General features: G+C 34.8%; 1 pseudogene; it reads left to right on the forward strand.

Moving 5' to 3' along the window:
* Positions 1–14,650: 14,650 nt before the first annotated feature.
* Positions 14,651–15,541, forward strand: LOC149154343 (LOB domain-containing protein 4 pseudogene; annotated as a pseudogene).
* Positions 15,542–24,764: the final 9,223 nt, after the last annotated feature.

Here is a 24,764-nt window from a genome sequence, read left to right on the forward strand (position 1 = left end):
GCGAAAATTGAGCCAAATTGCAGACCCGTTCTTGGTTCCGATCCTTCCTAATCGGAACCAATATTCCATATCTTTACCTTTCATGTATTTCATTTTAATGGTAGTGCTCCATGGCCCTTTTCCATATATACCCCTCCACAAAGATTTGCACAAGAGTGCTTTCCCGAAGACCCTCAGATCCAGTAATCCCCATCCACCTGAACTCTTCGGCCTGGAAATCTTTTCCAATCTGGTGAGATGATATTTTCCCTAATCCAATTTGCCGCCCCATATAAAATTTGCAGTAATCCTGTTAATTTTCTGAATAATACTTGCCGAAAGAAATAAAATGTGTGCCCAGTATACCACAAGTTGCGTTAGAACTGCTTGAGTAAGGACGATTCTTCCAGCCAGAGATAGACACTTGTATTCCCAGGCGGATATCTTTTTATAGTATCTATCAATTAGCCATTGCCAATCCTCTTTAGAGTAACCTTTTGCCTTTAGCTGAAATCCAAAATATTTTAATCCATCCTTGATAGAGATCATTCTTCATAACTTGTGGGTGATTAACCCTGGTTCTACCATATCGCAAGCATTTCCTTCAAGTTTTTTTTATCAACGCACGTGTTAAAGTATAATTCTAAAATGAAGGAAACTCAGGTTCTGGTGCAAGGCCCCCATTTTGCAAATGGAATGACTCTAAACAAGGATCACACCTTTTTTTATTTATGCATCGTCTGCGGGAAGGTTGGTACTCATGGCTCTCTTGATTATAGGATGGGGAATTTGTTTACATTGTCATTCACCGCTCTTTATTTTTTTTGTTTTTGGAGAAGCCAGGTGCATATATAAAGAGTAATTTATTTTTTCTGAGAAGAAACCATGTATTATTTATTCCATAAAGAAATAAATATATACATTGGTAGGCCACTTAGATAAATGAAAATTATAATCGACAAAAGGGAACCGTCATCCCATACATACAATAATTTGTTCCAATTCAAACTTGGAGAAGAACCAACATTTTTCTTTCGGTTCAGCAGATACACAAACCGTCAATCGAAATTAAGAAATGTGAATCTTGTTGGAACTACTACACACCTACATGCAGACTCTTAGTTAGAGCATGGGACTACATGCAAGATTCCTTTTGCATGATTTACTCCTTGATTTGCTCCTTCTTTAACTCTGAAACTAGTTAATTCTTCTGCATGATTTACTCCTTGATTTTCTCCTTCTTTAACTCTGCAACTGGTTAGTTCTTCTGCGTGATTTACTTCCTGATTTGCTCCTTCTTTCACTCCACAACTGGCTAGTTCTCTTCGAAACTTGTTGTAGGTGTTGAGTCTTCTCATTGATCACCACTATGGTGCATTACCTTGGGATCTTCACCCAGTAATGCTATATCATGAGCATTGTAACCTATTTTCTAATAAATCATTCTTTTCTTCTTTCAATTTTCTTTTAGCGTTTTTGGTCTACAAAGCTGTGTGTTCAACCTTTACTAGCTAGATTCATCTGTGCAGGTTTTCTAACACATTTACATGGTATCAGAGCCCACAGGTTGCTAGATAAAAGGCGCACCAGTACTTTATTTTGCAGGTGTTACAGCTTGGAGATCAAAGATTGACAGAAAAATGGAGTTTTCCAAAGCATTGATCTTAACACCGTACAACTATCACGAATGGAAGGACCAAATGGATCGATACCTTCGTAAAAAAAGGTTGTACAGGATTACCATGGCTGCAGAAGTGGAACCCACTTCAGCCATAGAGAAATCCAAGTACCTCAACCGTATGGATGAGGCCCACAGATCCATATGCATGTGCATCTCTCCAGAGTTACAGTTTCATCTATCTGCCTGCAATACTCCCAATGAGATTTGGAAAAAGGTTGAAGAACTCTACGGGAAACAGGTTGAGATGAAAGGACATTTGCTCGAAGTGGAGCTACTGTCATTGGATCCACGGAACTATGACAAAATTCAAGACTTCTTCACCAAATATAATGATCTATTGCTGCAACTCAAGGGTTGTGGAATTGAAAAATCCAAGGAGGAGAGTCGCCACGTTCTCTCTATTATGTCAAAGCTCGGACTGGAATACTCCATCTTTGTGTCTACATTTCATTCAGTAAGGCTCGCAACAGGTAAATCCTACACTATGCCTTCTCTCAAAGAATTTATGGAGTCCCTTATTTTTGAGCAAGATAAACTCATTGGCATGGGGAAAATCAAACCTATAAAAGTGCATGCACTTGCTGTGCATGATGGCAGCCACAATAAAAATCATAGATCTGATTCAAATCAGAAAAATCAACACCAAAAAGACAAGGGAAAAGCGCATTCCCATCCAAAGAAGGAAGGGCACACCAAGCCCTTCAATGACTCCTCCGGCTCGAGAAATGAGAAAGGGAAGAAAGGAAACAGATGCACCTAGTGTCAAAGAGGATTCCATCCAGAATCCTCTTGCATGAAGAAACAAATTGACCAAATGGCAGAAATCCTTCAGAAGCACAACCTTAGGGACCACATCCCTCAGGGCGCCAAGAAGAAAACCAAGGATCCGCCACACGGGAAAGGTAACAATTTTCATGCTTTAGTTGCAATTAATTCTTCTCCTAATGCATGGATTATAGATTCTGGTGCATCACATCATATGGCTGCTACAAAGGAAGTCTATTCCTCTTTGGATGCATGCAAAGGACCTCCCATCCTCATGGGAGATGACTCACCTATTGAGGTCACCGGAAAAGGGAGAGTGGAACTTTTACACAGAAGCTTTGAAGATGTGCTTCATGTTCTAAAACTTTCGGTAAACCTACTTTTAGTTTATTAGGTCACTCATTCCGGCACCAAAAAGAGAGTGGAATTCACTCCAGATGCAGTGAACATATATGACCTACATAGCAGCTCCAAAATTGCAACCGGTGAGGTAAATAATGGAGCGAGACTGTATACATTTTCTGAATTTATTGAACCTGAATCCTCCTTATTGCTTACACATGTTGATGATAGTAGTAGGCTTTGGCATGAGAGGTTTGGTCACTTAAATTATAGGTATATGTAGTAGCTAAGCAAGAATGAGATGGTGGAAGGCTTGCCAAATATCAGTTTCTCCAAAGGAGTTTGTGAAGGGTGTGTCCTTGGCAAACATCCTAGAGAAAAGTTTGACACCGGCAAGACTCACAGAGCATCCTCTCCTCTAGATTTGATCCATAGTGATCTCATGGGGCCTTTTTGTCATCCTTCCATCAACAAAGCAAGGTATGTGCTTACATTTATTGATGATTTCTCACGGTATACGTGGGTGTATCTTCTCAGGGCCAAATCTGAAGTTTTTGCACACTTTGAAGATTTAAAAGCACTAGTTGAGACACAGTCAGAGAGAAAGATCAAAGCCCTCCGTACAGACAATGGGGGGGAATATGTTAACACAGCACTTCAAAACCTTTACCTTTAGTTTGGCATACAGTTGCAGTACACAGTTCCATACACTCCGCAGCAGAATAGAGTTGCTAAGAGAAAGAACCGATCTCTCAAAGAGATGGCTTCCTGCATGTTGCATGCTAAGTCATTGCCTCATAAGCTATGGGCTGAAGCACTTAATTGTGCTAACTACATCCAGAACAGATCTCCTCATAGGCCTGTCAAGGATCAGACACCCTTCGAGGCTTGGAGTGGCACTAAACCAGAGGTCACCCACTTCCGTGTTTTCGACTCCCGAGCATGGGCCAGGATCCCCTCTAAAAAGAGGAAAGCTCTTGATCCACAGAACATTGAGTGCATCTTTGTTGGATACCCTGATGGTGTGAAGGGATACCGGCTCCTGATTTCCTCTACGGACAAGCTCATCATTGAGCGAAGTGTCAAATTTGAGGAAAGTCTCTCGCATGCACCTTAATTGCCGAATGCAGACACCTTTTATCTACCTCATGTCCGAGATGATGACTCAGTACACTCAGATGCAGATACAGAGCATGAAGATGTCGAGGTAGAGCATGCAGATGTAGAGACAGAGTCTTCAGATACAAGTCTAGTGCATGCATATGATGATCCACATCCAAGCCCAGATCGGGCTTCTAGCAGTGAATCATATTCCCCTGTCATAAATCAGAGAACAAGGAGCTTACATGAGATATATGCACAAGACCACCTAGTTGCTAGAAATGGTCTTATGGGGGATAATTCTGATCTGCAGAGGACTAGCTCAAAGTTTATTGAGCCTCCTCTTGCCCTCACTACCACTGAACCATCGCCATCCTAGCATTGTCATTTGGTTCATTTTTCTGATCCACAGTCTTATGCTGAGGTTGCTGGGCATCCATCTTGGGAGTCCGCCATGGAGGAGGAGTATAACTCCCTCCTCGAGAACCAGACCTGGGATCTGGTCCCCCTTCCTTCAGGAAGGAAACTTGTCCGATGAAAATGGGTCTACAGGACCAAGAGTGCTGCAGATGGGCAAATCACTAGACAGAAAGCAAGGCTAGTAGCCAAAGGCTTCCAACAAATGCATGGCATTGATTATGACGAGACCTTTGCTCCAGTAGCAAAGATGGATTCCATACGCCTTACACTTGCCATTGCGACTGCCCAAGGATGGGAAGTACATCAGATGGATGTGAAGAATGCCTTTCTTCACGGAGACCTATGAGAGGAGATTTACATGGAGCAGCCACATGGTTTCATTCAGGATTCATCTTTGGTCTGCAGACTGAAGAAATCTCTCTACGGCCTTAAGCAGGCCTCGAGAGCTTGGTATGCGAAGATGGATTCTTTTCTCTTATCACAAAACTTTGAAAGATGTAAGTCTGATCCGAATGTTTACATGTTCAGGACACATTTCTCTTCTTATCTTAGTTTTGTATGTGGATGATCTCCTGATCACTGGCAGCTCGGCTTCAACCATTGTTGCAGTCAAGAGGGCCTTGCATGATAGGTTCTTGATGACGGACATGGGTCCATTACACTTCTTTCTTGGTCTTGAGATCAGCCAAAATGCCACAGGCATCAAACTCTCTTAGGCTAAGTATTCACGTGATCTTCTCGAGAGATTTCACATGACTGACTGCAAGCCAGCACCAACTCCTTTTCTGTCTGGGGTCCGCCTTGAGGATGGAGGTGACACTCCATTAGTTGATATCACTCTCTACCGACAGCTAGTGGGGAGCTTATTGTACCTCACCCACTCCAGACCAGATCTCTCATATGTAGTAGGGGTAGTTTCCAGATACATGCAGGAGCCACATGAGCTACACTGAAATGCTACCAAGCACATCCTTCGATATGTGTAGGGCACCATCACCTTCGGGATTCACTATGCAGCAGGCATTGCATTGAATCTAATTGGCTTCACTGATTCTGATTGGGCGGGCGACAGTATTGATTGCAAGTCCACCTCCGGATATTCACTCAGTCTAGGGTCTAGCCCTATCTGTTGGTCAAGCAAGAAGCAGGCTGCTATTGCTCTCTCTTCAGCCGAGGCCGAGTACAGAGGAGTAGTCAACATCACCATTCAGGCTCTGTGGCTACAACACTTCCTCACTGAGTTGGGCGTCCAGTTCCACCAGCCCATTGTCATCTGTTGTGACAACCAGAGCACTCTCAAATTTTGCAGGGATCCAGTACAGCGGCAGCAGACGAAGCACATAGAGATCCATATGCACTACATCAGAGACTTAGTACATGATCGGGTCATTGATTTGCAGTTCTTTCCTTCAGTAGAACAAACTGCAGACATCTTTACCAAGACATTCACTAAGCAGAAGTTTCGCTCTCTGTGCGATCGTCTTGGAGTAAAGGACACAGTTGCTTAGCAACTATCTTTTCTTCCTCTTTTCTTTTGATTACATTGTATTTTGAGGGGGGGGTTTTCCCACGAGGTTTTCCCTCTTTCCTCAATTTTAGAACAAGTTGCACTGTGTTTTGGGTGACCTTTGGCCTTAGTTGCCAGGGCCCATTTTCTATTTTTCCCCATAGTGGTGTTCACAGGGGGTGTTGGAACTACTACACACCTACATGCGAACTCTTAGTTAGAGCATGGGACTACATGCAAGTTTCCTTCTGCATGATTTACTCCTTGATTTGCTCCTTCTTTAACTCCGCAACTAGTTAGTTCTTCTACATGATTTACTCCTTGATTTGCTCCTTCTTTAACTCCGCAACTGGTTAGTTCTTCTACATGATTTACTTCCTGATTTGCTCCTTCTTTCACTCCACAACTGGCTAGTTCTCTCCGAAACTTGTTGTAGGTGTTGAGTCTTCTCATTGATCACCACTATGGTGCATTACCTTGGGATCTTCACCCAGTAATGCTATATCATGAGCATTGTAACCTATTTTCTAATAAATCATTATTTTCTTCTTTCGATTTTCTTTTAGTGTTTTTGGTCTGCAAAGCTGTGTGTTCAACCTTTACTAGCTAGATTCATCTGTGCAGGTTTTCTTACACATTTACAAATCTCACATTTTACCATCAAAGAAATGTCTATGGATTTCTGGCTGAGTTTGCTTACCAAGAAACTTTGAGCATACCAACCCAATTACTTCCTTTAAGTCCAATTTTTTACTTTGCATATGATTGTCCAATTTTCTAATCCTTTAGCCTTCATCCTTTTTAATATCAATACTTAAGTATTTTTGAAGAAAAAGAAAATTGACAATGAAATGGTAATTTTCTATGGCCTTTTCATAGCATCCGGTGAATTTTATTGAAATCTTGGCCTTTTCATAGCATCCTGTGAATTTTATTGAAATCTTGTAGAAATTTTTCAAAATCACAAATTTAAGTTATTTGTTTTGCTAATGTGGTAGAGTTTTTTTTGGTAAGAATAAAAAAATCAAGTAATTTTTATTAAATAATACATCTTATCATTTATCTCTAAATTATAGAATATGTAATCTTTGGTACATCAAATTCCAAGTCTATAAGTTATTGATTTAGTTTGATAATCATTTTACGAGAAGCAAGTTATTGGTTTAGTTTGACAATAATTTTACAAGAAGCATCTTAGGAGAAGATTCAACTTAAAAGAACAAGAACAACAAAAAATAATAAAAATTGACAGAATGATTTTAATTAGTTAAACATGAAAAACATAATTAATTAAACGAAAAATATTGAACTGCCTATAAAATAAAATTATTTATTATGTCAACGGTTTATTGCACTCATTCCTCCAAAATAAAATATATGCTCATATGAAAAAATTATTTACTATTGTGATAGTTCAAAATGTGGGCTCATCCCACAAGCACATATGGTTGTAGTAAATTACAAATCAAATATGTTTCATATTATACATGTACAAGAACGCAATACAGATCCACGCATAAACCTAAATTATGTGATAATATAATGATTTCATTTATCTTGTTAAAGCTGGAACTATATCTAGGCTCAAAGACCAACAGGAAATATGGATACAATAAAAAAAGAAAAAACATAAATATATTATTTATACTATATATGTCCAACTTCATGGTTTTACTTGAGTTACAATAACTATAATAGTTTAGCATGTTTTAAGAATAAAGTCAACGATTATAATCATAAATTATTCCCAAAAATAATGGGCAAAAACAAAACCCCATAGAGTTATAGGAATAACTGTAACCACCTCTTTCCTAAATTGGTTTTTTATTTATCTAAAGCCATGACTTATTAGTATCCTTGGGTGTATAGTATCAATGTTGAATATGGCAAGGCTCGTATGAAGTGAAAAATTTGCGAGAAATACAAGGCTCTAGGTCCGTGGGGTATTCGAGATGGATGTAATACCATTCAATATGATGTTGTGACAACTCATGCAAAATCTATTATTGATCGAACATCAACTTAGAGAAATTTGTATGAAACTGAAAGGTTGGAAAAGGCCATTATAGAACACATAGTGGCTATAAGTGAGGCTCAAAAGGAAAGGGTCATAACCACCATGAAGTTAGCATATCTTATTACACAAAAATGATATTTCAATTTTTACTTATCAATATCTTTTTCATATTCAAATGCATCTGCAAAGGCATAATATGACTTCTCGAGTTGAGTATTCTTCCTACATAAACAGAAAAGTAGCTACTAAATTTATTCACTCTATATCAAATTACCTTCAAGAGGTGTAAACAAGAAAATGTTAGAAAGTCCATTTTTCTCTATAATTTTAGATGAAAGTATAGAAAATGGTTTGGAACAACACCTTTTTGTGTATTCTACATATGTAGTCTTAAAAGGTTTGGGCCCTCCAGTCTCGCAATTTATGAAAATGATTATTATTCCCAATGGAAAAAAAAGACTATATATGATACCATCATTAATTTAAAGGAAACAAGGCAGTTGAAAAATGAGAAACTAATTATAGTTTAGACTGATGGTGCTTCATCTATGGTTGGGTGTAGATTTGTCACATTGTTAAAGAATGATCTACCAAATCTTATTGGTATTCATTGCATTGCACATCATGAAGCACTTGGAGCATTAGACACTTCAAAAAAGATACCCCATATTTTTTATGTTGACAAAATAGCAAACAAGGTATACTCGTGGGTTGGAAAATTGGTAAAAAGAAATAATGAACTCATTTATTTATTAGAGACAATGGAATTATAATCCTTGCAGGTTCTTCAAATCCATGGGATTCTATGGCTCTCTAGGGGTCAAGTGGTTGAAATACTAGTTACATTAATGCTTACTACTTTGATCTTGTGGAAGAGAGAAAGAAAGAATTCATGGTATCATAAGGCAATATTTTTTTTAGTTCAATTTTGTTTGAATATGCTTGTTGATGTATTCAAGGACTTGAATAATGTAAAAAAAAAATTAAGAAGATAATGTGGATGTCACATCACTTGAATAACTATTGACCATGCATTAAATAATCTTAAAAGGTATTTTTGCAAACTAGATTCTTTTGCAGAAGTTGTTGTGCATCTTACTAAATTGTTGAAAGACTCTAAAGATGGTTTCCTTGAAAACATTTACAAATAGGGGAATACCCATAGACATGATTTGTTGTATATTCCAATCCATGATGAACAATTGTCACAACCAATGGAAGCTTGTGTTGATGGCTCCCTTGAGATTTGCATACAACTTACAAGAAATTATGTCAAAGTATTGATTGAGAGTTGCAATTCAAGATTTATTTTTAATGCAGCAATGTTTTTTAGTCTTTGTCATTATCTGTTAGATCTTTATGTCAGAGAAAATAATGCAAAACATTGCCTTGCAATACTTTTTTCACATTTGCAACATAAAACATGTAACTAAGGTGAGCATGTACCAACATTTGGTATTACAACTTGTAAAAGAGAATTATCTCAATTTATTGATGTGGTTTAGTTGAATAGAGAAATATTTCCAATGAAACATGCATGGAAATTATTTTCTCAAATAAAATTTTAGCACTCGAGATATCCAAATATGCTAAAATTATGGCAAGTAATGCTTGTAATACCAATGAGCAACATCACATGTGAACGACGTTTCTTTAAGAAAAATATGATCAAAGATATAAGGAGAATAAGACTATCAATTAACACACCACTGATGTGTATAAAATTAATATGTCCTAACACGACAGAGGTGGAACGGGAATGAGTTTATGAGATTTGGCAGACTAAAAAGGAAAGAAGACTTTTTGAAAGGCGAGAATTATTAAGTTGTATGGGATTTTACTATACATATATATTACGTTTGTTGTCCTCTACTATATATATATATATATATATATATATATATATATATATATGACTTTTGTTGTCCTCTACTATATTTATATTTTTTATATGAAATTTTAATGTTCTTTGTGTATTGATGGAATGTGGAATACATGCATGAATAGTTACATGGATGATGGCTATTGTAAGAAGAAATTGAAGATATCATTTGAAATTTTTTCATGTGTTATTGTTATATGTTGATGGCACATGAAAAATTCCATTAAGGTTGAAAAATGCCCACATCTTACCAACCTTTTAGAAAATGTAGTAAAAGATGTAATGCATTTAGATTGGATCATTTTGGTACTATGGCATATCTTTTCTCACTTTATGATTTTTAAGATGTATTTAAATTCAATAATATATATTTGATTATGTAAATAATAACATAAACCATATTGATTAATCTATTTTAAATAGTTTTACCATGTTGGTCATCTTATATGTCTAATAATATTTCTTTAGTTATTTCTTAAATATACAAATTCTATGGCATTTTTGGGTCAATGAAATTTGATTTCATGTTACGGATGTTTTATTGTGAGTGTTCCATGCAATTTAAAACTAAAATTCAAGATTTAACAAGTCATTTATGTGTTTAATCTACTTTTGAAATTTTTTAACATAATTATGTTATTGAAGAGTAATTTTTTAATCAAACTTTTATTGGTGAAATGCTAATTTATTATGAGAACATCACTCTTGAAGGGAAAAATTTTAAACATAATTTTTCTTAATGGGAAGCATAAGGACCCAAAACATCAACAACAATTTGTGTGACGGGTAAAGAGAAATCCAAATTCCAACCATGGTTACGATTTCACAGCAAATTCCAACCTTGGTTACGATTTCAGAGTAGGCAATATATAAAGTCAACCCTTGCTCATCCACTTCGGGTTGAAATAAAGTCAACACCTGCTCATCCAAGTGGGGTTGAAATTGGTAAATGATCCAGGAGGATCTCATCAAATCATTGCACAAGTGTTCAAGTGTCGTCATTAGTGTTCAATGTCATTGTCAGTTCAGTTCAGCTTCGACAATGTTGGTTATGGATCAGGTTGTTCAGGTAATGTTTACGGTTTTCATGGCGTTCAGTTGAGATGGTTTAGTGCCTGGTTGTTGACATGAGTTCAACGACAGTTCCGCTAGGATTGGTCGACGACATGTGTCTTGTCATTTGCCTCTCAGAATTTAGGTGTCAACAAAGGGATATCGTCGCAAGGGCAGCTGGCATCGATGATATGTATATGTTTTATGTCACATTGCGACAGAAGCATGGTAAAAGGGTGTTTTACACCTAATGTAAAACCTAAACCCTAGTCTACATTTAAACACCTAATAAAAATCCTAATTCAAAATCTAAACCTAATCTTAACCTACCAAAACCTTCGCATTATTAAACAACAACAAACTTAACACATAAAACCCTAAGCCTAAGTCATGAAACCTATGTTATACACTCTCGACCTATGTAATTACAAATAAAATACACAGTCCATAACCCTAACCGCGGAGACAAACCACGTCGGAGAAGGCCATCATGTGAACAAGCATGTGTAAACCGTCAGAGTGTCAAAATTGTGAGCTTAACTGCCACTCTACTAACCACGCCAGAGAAAGGTGGACATGTGAACAGTCATAATCGGGGTTTCGTAATCGCAGTCCAAAACCGCAAAAGGTTAGCAAACCGTAGTGGTATTTGCAGACACATGGAACAATTAATGTTACAGTGGAGTTAAACCATAATTGCCAGGTCTTCGGGAACTGCTAGACAGTTGTCACATGCGGGCGGTTAGCGAATCTGTCGCCGAAACCAACGGAGAAGACCGCTAGGTGGCAACTGGTGGTTAGACCGCTGATCCTCACATGCAATAGTCTCAACCTCTGCCCGGTTAACCTGACCGCCAGCAGGTTCGGGTATATCTTATGTTTATTTTTGGGTTTTTAATAGGCTTTTTTGTTGGATCTAATTTGATGACCTTAGGAACCTAGCCTAGGTGTCATGCAACAATAAGACCAAGCTTCAAACCATCCAGAAACAACCAAATTCATCTTAAATTCTACTAAGGAGGTTTTAATGTATTTGTAGGCCTTTAAAAGGCAGTTTTCCTTCATTGATCAAGAGGAGAGTGGTTTTGGTTTTGTGTATGCAGATTCTGGAGGTCATAGGCAATTTTGTTTTCAGTGTAACAGGAGCATCCGGAGTTGGAATTGGCAACCATGACAGTTGTTGGAAAGATGGTTCAGAGGGCTATCTGATGACAGTGATCAGAAGTGTCTGCATGCACATTCAAACTGATCAAATCTCTGTCTAATCGACCTCATCTATTTCAATCCTAATAAAGTGGTCGCCCATCTTGAAAGCAAACCCAGAGACATAGTCCATCAAGGACGAACTCCATAATCAACTTTGTTGTCTGGTATTGTTGTGTTTTTGCTGTTTTCACTTCTGTTATGCATCTATCTTGTGTTTAATCAATTGTTGTAAAATCTTCTTTTCAAGCAGTTTTCCTCGATTTCTGTGCTTTGAGCTAACATTTAAATCATTAATAGTTAATCAATTCTACATCAATCTAAGTCTATGATCATTTCAGATCAGTAAACATTGACATGTCATTTAAAATTAATATAGAGGCCAAGGGAGATGTTGTAGTGTTATTAAAATGTTAAAAGTAATAAAAATAATAAAATTCAAATTTGTTACATTGTAATTTTGTTTTTATTAAAAAAATTATGAATAACTTTTTATATTAAAAAACATCATAATGTACAGATTACATTCAAATATATGAGTAGCAACAACAACAAGTTATGATCTAGTTAACCTTCTAAAATAGAATAATGATTATGTAACCATATTTAAATTTAATTAATAAACACATAAACTTACAATATAACAATATGCTTAACCATGGATATTCTTTGCCATATATATCATTAACTTGTAAATAGGCTTTGTTACAATACCATGGGCCAATACCATGGTTCATCAATACAACATGCCCAAAAACTATCTTAAATTTCACACTCAAAATATTTTATAAATATTTTATTTGAATTTAATTTTGTAACATTTCTTTATTAAATTTAAAAGAAAAATATTATAATTACTTTTGAGATATATCTACATCTCTATCAAATGAAAATATATAAGATATAAATAGTAGCTATAAGTTAAGAGTTATTTCACCATATAAATTAAAATACTAATTTTGTAACCATCCTTAAATTTCATTAATAAACAAAAAAAACAATTTAATACTTACAATATAACAAGTTTTTTAACCATGGATATTCACCAGCACTTGACCATGGATATTATTAACCATACAATGGGCTAATACTATGACTCATCAATACCACATGGCTAAAAACCCTCCCTCATTTCACAATCAAAATAATACTTACAATTAACAAGACTTTTAACCATGTATAGTCACCCCACTTTACCATGGATATTATTAATCATACCATACCATGGGCCATTACCATGGCTCATCAATACCACATGCCCAAAATCCATTCTCATTCCACAATCAAAATATTTTATAATTAATTCTTTTTATTTTTGTTGCAATGTCCAATTATATTATGTTATATAAACATTTTCACCAATTCAAATTACTTAAAAATTAAAAATAAAATTATTAATTAAAACATTTTGACTTAGTAAATTTATGTAAAAATGAAAATTAAACTAAAAAATGAAATTAATAATTAAACCAACGTAGATCCATCTTGACTCAGAGATATATTAACTCGAAATATATCAAGCTCCAAGAGGGATCAAATCTCGAGGTGCAAACCTTTCTTCATGTTTTGCACTCAGAAAAAAGGTTTGCACCTTGAGAGATTTGGGGGCCAAACCTTTCTTCATGTTTTGCACTCAGAAAAAAACCTGACAGATTACCTTGAGAGATTTGATCCTTCCCGAAAACCTTGAAAGATTTGATCCTTCTCGAGGCTGGATAGATCAAGAGTTAAGATGGATCTGGGCTGGTAAATTCAGAGTTAAAATGGATCTAAGATGGTAAATAAAATATTTATACATTTATATAGAGAAATTGAAATATATATAACTTTTTTTTTATGATTAGACAATATTTAAATGTTTTGTATAGTTATTTTTTTATTTTTAGAGTTTTTAAATTTTTTATTTTGGCTGAGCAAAATTTCAACTTTGATGACCGAGTTACACATCATACTAGACTTACATTCTAAAAAAAAATTCACCTCAAGAGATTTATCTATCCGTAATTAAAATGTATCTATACTTGTATAAATTCCTCTTTACTCTCAGTAAATACATAATTAAAATGCATCTATACTAATATAATCATAAATAAAAAAATAAGAATATATTGTAATTGTTTTTCTAAACTTTCACATATTAATTATTTCAATTATTTGACATTTATAACTTCATAATTATCTTTTGACATTTATTTAAAATTGTCATACAAATGATCAAATATGATGTCCAATTACACCTGTCAGACATATTTACTAATATAATTATTTAGAGATTTTAACTTTTTCCAAAATTCAGCATAGAATTTTTAATAATTAAATAAATTTTAATTAAAAACAAACATTTTTAATACAAGCCATGTTACATATACAGCACTACACGTTATGAATTTAATATATTTGACGATACGCGTTTTGCCCGTGTCTTGTCCCTCTCATTCAAACTGACCAGTTTTCGTACAGTACAGATTGCAGAGCGTCGCTTTTCAGGTTGAAATTGAAATTCCAGAAGAAGATTACATCACTAATTTCTTGCATCAGCGAAATGACGTCCATTGTTGGATCTACCTACCCCTCTACATTGGTTCTCGCTCATGATGCTTTTCAGTCTCCTATAATTACTTCCTCAGTGGTTTCCGACTTTATAGAAAACTGTTAAGCAAACACAGCAACGGAAAGGTAAGCATGTGTATTCCTAACAAGATGTACTCTGTGAACAGAAAGCAATACCGAGACACATGTTATGCTTTTGTGTCAAAAGGCACTAACGCAACATATTTGCTTTTGTATCGAATTCTTTTGCAGATGAGTGAAGCCACTGCTTCCAAGTCACAAAAGTCTCCGTGCGCTGGTTGCAAGATCCAAAGGAAAAAATGCTCGGAGAACTGCGTGCTTGCACCTTATTTTCCCCAAAACAATCCCCAGAAATTCCTCGTGGTACACAAAGTCTTCGGAAATGGGCATGTCATCAAATTACTACAGGTTTGTTCCATTATTTTTATGCATTTTTTTTAATGTGTTCACTGTCTACCGATAGATTAATTTGACTGCTAAACTAGTTAGGTCTAATTCCAAGGTTTTTAAGTTCAAAGATGTCAAGGAGATTTGACTCATGGCCTTTGGATAAGTTACATACTAAGAACTAGACCAGCTAAATTATTCTATCAACCTATCATTCCAAAATCAATGTATTTGCTCCTTTGGCTGCTTCTGTAATCGGTTTTGTTGTTGCAGGATCTTCCGGCCGACCAGAGAGGTGATGCAGTAAGCAGTATGGTGTACGAGGCAAGAGAAAGGATTCGAGATCCAGTCCATGGCTGTGTAGGCATAATCAATGAACTCCAGAATCAAGTAGCAGAGCTGCAATCCCAATTGGCTTTCGCTCAGGCACAGATCGCCAACATTACTGTGCAATATACCAAACTCTTACCTCCTGTTACAGGATATCATGAAACAGGATATCATGAAGTTTCAGATCCCAATTTTTCTTGCGTACTACCACAAGAAAGTGAAGACATGATGGGCACGAGCGCGAGCCCGTCTGTTCTAGACTATATAGATCCTCTCGAATTATGGCAGCCATTCTGGAAATAAATAAAAAAGAACTATTTGCAATAGACAAGTATGAGTCTATCTGTATGTATGTATGCATGCAATAAACATTTGATATCCTCCTAGATAAATTTGAGAGTATGTATCTCTATGCAGGTGAAAACTTTTGATATCCTTCTTCTACACAAATTCAATAAACATTTGATATCCTCCTTCTAGGTAAATTTGAGAGTATGTATGTCTATGCAGGTGAAAACTTTTGATATCCTTCTTCTACACAAATTTGATAGTATCTGTCTGTAAGCAGCTGAAAATATCTGATGTCTCCCTTTCTTGATAAAGTGCGCCCGTTCTACACATATGTAAATCTACATGTCTGCTATTCAAAGAAATTAGCTTCCACTGGTTACATTTGAATTTAGCTTTGTGTGTCCAAAGCGTTAACACTGTGATTCGCCCTGACATTTTTATTTCAGAACTTCTACCATCGTTTCAATTTTTAACAAAATGTCGGAATAATTGAACTTCAAATTAATGTTGCAATTGTGTGGATATTGAATGCCAGGTTTCAAATTGTCTACATGACATCGCAAACTCATGCGGATCGTCACAGAATTATATTTAATGGGATTAGCGGTCAATAATTTCAAACCTCTTGGTATATAGATGTAAACCCACGTTTTCCGCCCAGTTCTATTGGAAGTAGAAAAGAAGAAAAATGGTCAAGGTCATTCATCCCAAAATACGATATCAGAAATTAATCTTTATTTGGAATAAAAGGAACTGATAAGATAACATCAAAAACTAAGAAAATAAAAATTATTATATATAAAATGTCTTTGATTTCGGGGTCTCATATTCAAATCTAACATTTCAGGTTCATATATATATATTTTCGTATATTACTATTAATCCATTTTAAATTAAGTTACATTAAACCTATCAACAATGATGTAGTATATTTAAAAATTACAATTATTAAATTTTACAATAATTAAATTTAAGAAGTATAAATTTTGTAGAAGGTAAAATTCTTAAAACCAATGTAGGTCTATTTTTAATTTTAGTTGAGGGATCAAGTTTTTCTAGGTGCAAACCTCTCAAGTTTTGTAATCAATTTTTTTTTCAGCTCAAGAAATTCGAGCCTTTTGGGGGTTTATAGATATGAAGTATGGATCTATGTTGGATTTAAAAGCAAAAAACCACAATTATTTTTTGTACCAATTGAAAATAAATATGATACTCCAAAATTATATAGCAATCATTTGCGATATTCATGACAATAGTTTCCACAGAGACATCTTATTAAACCATCTTTTTTTATTTTCTAAGATATTTGTAAAATTACAGTCTTGGTGGTAGACACTCCTAAAAGAGTGATCATGTTCGTCTAGGTATTTATCTCCATGTGGCTTCAAACCCAATCCCACAAAGGGAAAATACTAAAGAGAAAATAACCCATGATTCTTCTTTAAATTAGATCATAGACCAATGAAAATGCCTAAAAGAGCGATCATGTTCGTCTATGTATTTCACTCAATGTGGCTTCAAACACAATCCCATAAAGGGAAAATACTCAAGAGAAAATAACCCATGTTTCTTCATTAAATTAAATCAGAGACCAATGAAGATGCATTGATCCCTAATTTACTAGGAAGAGAGGAAGGCATAAATTTTATTTATCATATAAGGTTTTATTGATGGACTATATTCTTTTTGGGATTAAAAAGACGAAGCATATTTTATGGGAACGTTGTTTTGCAAAAATCTTGTTAGAATATGGTTGAATCTCAATCCAATGGCATTCTCTAAGGCTATTTACATTGGCTTGTGATACTTCTTGTCATTATTAATCAAAGATGTCAAGCGATTAAAACTAAATCCTTATTAAAATATACGTTTTTTATTTTTTACATTTTCATAATTATTATATACACAATATTTAAGAAAAAATATAAGAAAAACCAGTAACCATCTCATTTAGCCATATTTTTTTACTTGTCTAAGATGTTTATAAAATTACGATCTTGGTGGTAAATATTGTAAAGAGTGATCATGTTTATCTAGTATTTTTCTCATGCATTTGGAAAAATATTATTAACATAAAAGCACTCAATGTATCACCCATGTTTTTTGGTGTTGTGCATGGACTTTAACCCATATTCACAAGTGAAGGCCCTAATCTCTATGACAGAGTCACATGATGGAGTTTCTCAATGAATCTTCTATGGATATATACCTCTCACTCAAAAAGATTCAAATGTCAAATTTGACACAAGAAAAAATTGTTATTTTTATGGGTGGAAAATTCATTTGAATTGATTACCTTAAATAAGATCCATTAGAGAAGAATACCATAGGAAAAGTCATGGCTTTTCGCATTGAATCAAAATTCTTACATAACAAACCAACTCTAACTTGAGCAAGTCAAGTTTAAGTTAACTACCCAAGAAATAATAATAATAGTAGTAGTAGTTTATTTTATTTTTATAATAATAATAAAAATTTATTTTCATTTTATTTTTGACTTTACATTATGTTACATTACTCATCTCTACTATAAACCAACTATTAAGCCTCGGGAGACATCAAATCCCTTATGATGCAAACCTCATTTTAAGTGCAAAAATTGAGGAAATATTTGCACCTCAGGATATTTGATTCATCTCATTGCTTAATAGATCTAGAGTTAAGATGGATCTATGTTGTTAAGCTTGGTAGTCAAGGCATTCTACTTGAAGCTCTATTGTTAGACCATAAAATCTAATAAGCTCCTCTGTTATATCGTAAAACCCAATAAAGAATATATACATTTGTCTTTGGAGGAGTTGAGGATATTAATTATCCTTCATTTAATTTATATTTGATGCCATCATTCAATATTCTAAACAATCAAGTGTGAAGTTTCAAACATATAAATGAAATGAATAACATACAAAACCTAGAAAAATCTAATCTTTGAAGAGGTTGTTTTTTCCAAATTTTACGTGGAAGACTTGCATCTACAAAGCTATAAAGTATTCATGTAGTTTGATTTTATTGAGTGGTTTCTTTTGCGAAATTGGATATGGAAATTGCTCAAGGCTATGATATTCGTTGTGGAAATTAGGATTGATTTTGATCTAGCTAAAATATTTTATCACAATGAATGTCTCATATTAGCAAAGAACACCTTTAAACATGCTACATTAGAGAAGAATACCATCGGAAAGACCATGGTTTGATAAAATCTAGAGTCGACAAATCTCCATTTGTAAATTTACTATTTTATCTCAATTTTATTTTAATTATTAACTATTAATTTTTTATTTTATATCCTTTTTAAATATTATTTTTTTAATTTAATTTGACCATTACAAAATAATATCATAGATAAAACCATGGGTTATGAAAAACTAGAGCGCAAAAACCTCCATCCATAAGTTTTCTATTTTATTTGAATCATATATGTATAATGTAATTTGACTATTAGAGAAGAATATCATGGGAAAGACCATGTGTTGACAAACTGTAGAATCCAAAAACATCGTGTGCATTTACTATTTTATCTCAATTGTATTTTAATTGTTAATTATTAGTTATTAATTTATTTAATTTTAGATATTATTTGACGAAGTAAAAATTTTACATAACATAACATATATATAGTTATGAGCCCGACATTTAAAAAATATTCACATATTTAACTTCGACACAGCTCACATCTAATGCCTACACATCTACATATAATATCTAACATGAGACGCCTATAAAACTACCCTATACTGTGTTGTAAAGCATCTCTTCACACAATAATAATTATTTATTTTATTTTATTTTGGCATAGTCAAATTGTTTACATTGCATTACTTTATGTGACACCTTTCTACCATACTAGGATTGCAAAAATTGTAATATCTGAAATTAAAATATATAAAGTATATTATTATTATTATTATTATGGACATTTTTAAAATAAAAGAAATGTATTAAAAAAAGGTGGAAATATTATAATAATTCAAATATTATTTGATAATATTGTTATTTTTATGTTGATAGGTTTGTTTATGTATGGGGGATTTACGCAGTGCATTATATTAGATCATTTTTTTTTTTTGGGATTCAACTGCGTTAAGTAAGTCATTCAAACGTATGACCATTTCCATGAGAGGTAGTCGTAACTGACTAATTTCTCATGATTTTTGAATAGTTCACTTAGCACTCATTGCATCGGGTGATGCTCACAGGGGAACTTTTTGAATAGTTCCCAACTTGTTGTTTATGTTTTAATACAAATTTTAGAATTTTAATTTAATTATCAATAATTTTTAATATTGAAGAATATTCTTAACAGTATTCACAAATCAAGTTGTCTTTAGTGAAATTTTTGGAAGCTTTTCTAGTGTGTTTTTCTAGCCTATTTTCTCTAAAATCCTTCAGGAATTTATTGTAAACACAAGCTTGATGGGTAACCCCTGCACAATCGAAGTGCCCTAGGGGTTTTTCAGGGTGCTGAATCCATATATACAGTGAAAAAACCAGTGTAAATAACATACATCAAGATTTCGCCTTAAAAGTTTCTGCCAGATTCTGACACCGGAAAGTCCAAAAAGTTGCACTAAAGACAACTCCTTCATAAATCAAATATTCAGATTTATCTCAAAAGTACTTATTTTATTCTTTCTCTTTTAATTAAAATGATTAATGAAAAGAAAGGTTGTATGAACAAGTGTCATATAAAATGAATTATGGATTTTGTAACCACGCATCCCACATTTACCCAATTTCATTTCTCTACCAGGTAAAGCATGGGATGAAGAGTTACTATGAAATGACTAATTGTCTGAGCTTCAGTTATGGAAGTGGGACCAACAAATGGAACCTATTGACCACAAAATGACATTGTACAGGTCATACAAGACACTTAGGGGCCAAAGAAGAACCCTATGTGACCAAACCTTGAGCTGAATAGGTTTTCAGTGACCTAACACCCCAACTACACGCACAAGCCCACATGAGTGCGATTGAGACCCTCCAACCGCATGCATAAGCCTGCGAAAGTGTGGTTGTGACCCAGAATCCTTAGTTTAATGCTTGTGGTCCTTAGATATGACCCACAATTCTAGGCCAACCTCTGGACCACTACCCAAAACTTCCTGATCCTTTCCAGGCCTAACTGGAACAATCATTTTTTCAAACATATGGTGAACATGTAATCTATAGGTCATGAATGCATATCTGAACATAGTAGTCTAATTTTTTTTATGAAAATCACCAAGAAGGTCTAATGCCCTCTCATAATAGTTTAAATAACACTTGTTAGCCCATGTATTGAATAGCCATCAAATACTTATCAAATCATGAACAAGACATACCTAGAGTACCTTTCAAATCCATGCTTATAGCCATGACATAACCACATTACTAACCATGGCATAACAACCATAAAATCACCATAATAAATGGTAGAAATTCTCATAGAAAAAATAGGAAAATAACTCATATTAATTTATGAAAAATCCAACCAAGTTAGGGACTTCCACATATCACCTGACCATAGATTGAGCTGAACCAAATATTACTTTTATCCAATCACCCCAGTGCCATATTCCAAGCATGATTATGGGATCTCAAGACATAAAAGACAAGGGCTTCCAAGAGATTAAACCACCTACACCCTCAAGCTATCACAATCCCACAAAAACTGGTCAATATGTCACATAAGTAGACCAATACATAAACAAACAAGGCTTCCTAGAGATTAAACCACCTCCACCCTGAAGCTACCACGATCCTGCCAAAATCGGTGAAGAGATCACTAATCCCAAAAACAAGCTCAGATGCCTCAAAGTTTCTTCACCAATACCTTGAGGAATTTTCTTGTCTCCACCCACCTGTTGTGGGTTTCCTGAAGATTAAACCACCTCCAACCCCAACCCTTTGGAATTTTCGTGACACCACCTCACCTGGTTCCAAAATCTTTTCTTAATCCAAAGCTCAACCAAATAAAAAATCCCCATCACACTGTGGCTATACATAAATGAAAATGCAAGGTTGAAAGTGTTGTCACACTCTAAAAAGCCCATGCCAATGAAAACGAGAGAATAAAATACACAAATTCATGTACCATGCATTGGCAAACCAACTAAGAAATCACACATGCAACCTATTACCTGCAAGTCTTCCTGATGAAGCTACTTGATCCAACCTTCCTTTCTTGTCCTTTGCTTCCCTTGTCCTTCTATTTCCTTCCTTTTCTTTCTTTGTCCAATGCTAAAATGCTCCGTGGATGCTCTAAGTGTGATTTATTATGAGAGAGTAGGGAGAGCTCTCAAAATTGAAATCACAAAATTTGAAGTAGTGAATACCATGAAGGGATCCTCAGAAGCCTTTTTATCATTAAGGCATCTATTTTATTCATTTTCCTCTATTTTTCCTTCAATTTCCCTTTATTGAAAATCTGTGACCTTTCATCTCCCTTTTCTCCTATTTTCCTTTATTTTTCATAAATAAATGTTAATTAGTGGTTCTTTCACTTTGCCAATTTCCTTAGCCATAATAAACAAAAAGTGACACCCACTAGGATGTTTTTCCCAACAATAAACTTGGAATATGTGTCCCATGACTTTGGTCTTATTTTACCTTTATTAACTTTATTACATGAGCTTTAACCCGAGGTTGTTACAAACCCCTCCCCCTTAGGGGAACACAATCCTTGGTGTTCTATGAAACATTTGACCAACAAATTGTTAAAAATTGAAACATACTTCCCATGGAGTTTTATAACTCAACTCGATGTAGTATTTACAACGATGACTACTAAAAACATGAAAATCATACCGTTTAGTGGAGCTTTATAACACAACTCATTACGTTACTTATAATAACAACCACATATACTTATGCACATTTTCTTCAACCAAAAAATAAACATACTATATATGGAGCTTTATAAATCTATCTCAATACAATATTAACAATAAAATACACATATATACATATGCACATTTTCTCTAACCAGTAAATAAAAGGATACGATGCATGCATCCGCAATAAGGGAATCTAGAGGCTCACACCCCCATGCTCAAAGTAATACCAGGATTCACCTCCATTCTAGGAAGTCCAGAATCCACTACAAATTTAAACCTGCATCCAATGTTGAGCGTTACGATCCTTCAGCTACCTGTTCCCTTAGTGAACAGTTACCAACTCATTGTTCCAGGGCACACTCCCAATGTGCTTTTGATTCCATGTCACAATGCTAATGACCAAAACAAATTTATTCCTCGGCCTTCCCTTCTCTTATACATAGTCCCTCGGGAAATCTGGTCACCCCCTTATGTGTAGTCATTCACCTTCCAAGTTCCTCGACATCCACTTTCTCAACTTATCCATTCCTTGGCAAGGTTTCCTCACATCAGAAGGTCCAAAAAACAAGGTATATTCCTACCTCAAAACCATCATACCAATCATAGCATGCTTATCATGGAAATCAATGGACACTATTAGGGGCCAGTGTTTCACAATGACCCTGCTCTTGAATTCTTTACCAACATTTTACTCTATGCTCGAATTCTTTTTGTTGTTGTTGTTAACATTCTTGCAGCCAGTTCCAACCACCCTAACTAAGAATTTTCATTCTTTCTTTTACCAAGCACATAATTGAAATTAGACTAAAAAGGAATTGAAATTAATTCAATTCATACCTCATTGGTGTCTCATCAATAAGGTACTCTTAAAATTTTGTTTACTTCCTGTCACAACAAGTCAAACTATCTCTTTGATAAAATCATCATGTATAAACATATCACATTTGGTTAGTTCAAAACAAAACCATCATAAATCAAAATCATAGATAAAATGCATAATTAAAAATCAAATAAAATATTTATACTTATCTTTCAAATGATTCTTTGATCATGACTTTTTTCTTTGTGCTTTCGCTACACACGCTGAATTAGTTTCCAAACCTAATAAGCACCCAATTCCTTCTCTTCTCTTTAACCATGTATACACAATGGATTGGTTTTCCAAACTAGGAAAGCAACCAATGCCTTCTCTTCTCAACAACAAGGTAATTTAGAGACTAAACCACCTCCTCCCTCAGTATCAGCAACAAGGGTCGTGAGACTAAAGCATCTCAACCCTCAATATCAACAACAAGGCCATCCATAGACTAAACCGCCTCAATCCTCAATAGCAACAACAAAGGCCCAAACATTCCCATTACATTGTACAATGCATACACATACATAGTTTAAAACACAACACATACACCTACACCCTATGTACAACACAAAACATACAACTATACCTAGTGTACAACACCACAGACACAAACCTACACCTAGTGTACAACAAAACACATACACCTACAGTCGGTGTACAACACAATATATATATGTACATGGAGTACAAAAAATGAATACGTATGTAGAGACACAAAGACTACATAATACCTATAATACAATATCACCTATACACAACACACCATGAACTTAACCTTAAGTTCACACATATACACAATACCACTTGTACACAACACCATCTGAACAATGTGTGTATAACACCACATGTACACAACACCACATGCACAACATGTACACAACACCACATATAAACAACACCACCTGCACAATGTGTACACAACAACACCTACACATAGCACCACTTGCATGATGTGGACACAACACCACATGTACACAAAATTGCAAATACAACATGCACACAACACCATATGTACACAATGCCACATATGCAACATGTACACAATAGCATATGAACACAACACCACATATGCAACATTCACACAACACCATATGTACATAGTACCACCTGCAAAATCATGTATACAATACCACATGTATGCAACACCATAGCTACAACATGTACAACATATACATAAAAGTAATACTACACATCCAGAGACCACACTGTCTCTACTAGATAACCTTGCTTCTAGTGTCTTTCCATTATCCATGCTTGTCCCAACATGCTACAAATCACACTACTTTCATTCCATTGATGTATTCCTCAGCATTAATTTTCCAGAACATAAACATAGAGATAATATAAGAACATAATCCCAATTCATATCCACACGATACTAACCTTATTAGGGCTACTCTTCCCATTTGATTCCTCATGAAACCAAGAACCTGTTCATGCCATTCTCCTACATAAGAAATCATTCCTCCACAAGTATGATCCCTAATGATCCTCTCAGACAATGTCATACATACATACACACATACATGTATGCATATAACAATTAGCATAAAAAAAT

The sequence above is a fragment of the Pinus tabuliformis genome, chromosome 9 (genome assembly GCF_031772625.1).
Source record: "Pinus tabuliformis cultivar Carrire ecotype Pingquan chromosome 9, CPIR1, whole genome shotgun sequence".
Lineage (NCBI taxonomy): Eukaryota > Viridiplantae > Streptophyta > Pinopsida > Pinales > Pinaceae > Pinus > Pinus tabuliformis.